The sequence below is a fragment of the Arachis ipaensis genome, chromosome B09 (assembly GCF_000816755.2).
Source record: "Arachis ipaensis cultivar K30076 chromosome B09, Araip1.1, whole genome shotgun sequence".
Lineage (NCBI taxonomy): Eukaryota > Viridiplantae > Streptophyta > Magnoliopsida > Fabales > Fabaceae > Arachis > Arachis ipaensis.
Genome location: NC_029793.2, coordinates 137389054 through 137390030, shown reverse-complemented (window position 1 = coordinate 137390030; position 977 = coordinate 137389054).

Below are 977 nucleotides of genomic sequence, written 5' to 3'. Positions count from 1 at the left end.
TAAATTATGATAAAAATCAAAATTGATACTAAAAAAATATCTCATTAAAATTGTTTTTATTTAAGTTCAATTACAAATTGGGGTATTAAGCATTTAAACTTTCAAAATATATTGTATTACTATATATTGCTATATATTTATTGTATATTTTAATCCACTTAAAAAAGTACTACGTACTATGCTCTGTATATGCACGGTATAATTTATTTGATCCTGAATACAGAATACTTGAATTTATTGTGCAAAACATAATTTGTCTGAATAGTATGAGACTACTCAAGGAACAGAGGAACAAAAAGTGATGTAAACCATTAAATTTCGTAATTATTCAAGCACCTATAATTAAATGTACTTTACTGTTTGTTACATAATCCTTATTACTGAAATACGTACATGCTAGCAAATATATTACATGAATAATCTGGAATGTGTTTAATTCTCTTTTCCTCTATACTCAACTTAGACGAGCAGCATCAATTAAATTCAAATGACATTCCCACGCACCTTATCTAGTTAAAGCATTTAATACCTGATAATTTAATCATACTTCCTTATCAACAATAGCACCCTATAATCGTGTTTTTAATCGATTACCTAGCTACATTTACAATTGGAAGTTATTCAGATAAAGATGTCTAAAACATCTTTTTTTAAAGATGTTTTTCAGTAACTAAAATTTAACATATATAATCGATTAAATTATATTATTTTTGTTAAAATTAGGCTAGATAAATTGATTTAACCAAAAAAATAATTAATCAAATCTTAAACTGGTCTAAATTAATATTATTTTTTTTTATAAAAAATAACTACAATATCTTTATTATAGAAAATAATTAAAATACTCTTATTTTATATATATATTAATTTTAAAAATTTTAAATTCTAACCCTACGATAGAAAAATAAAGAACTAAAATTTCAGATTCTCAAAATTAATATATATAATAAAAATATTTTAGTAATTTTTTATAATAG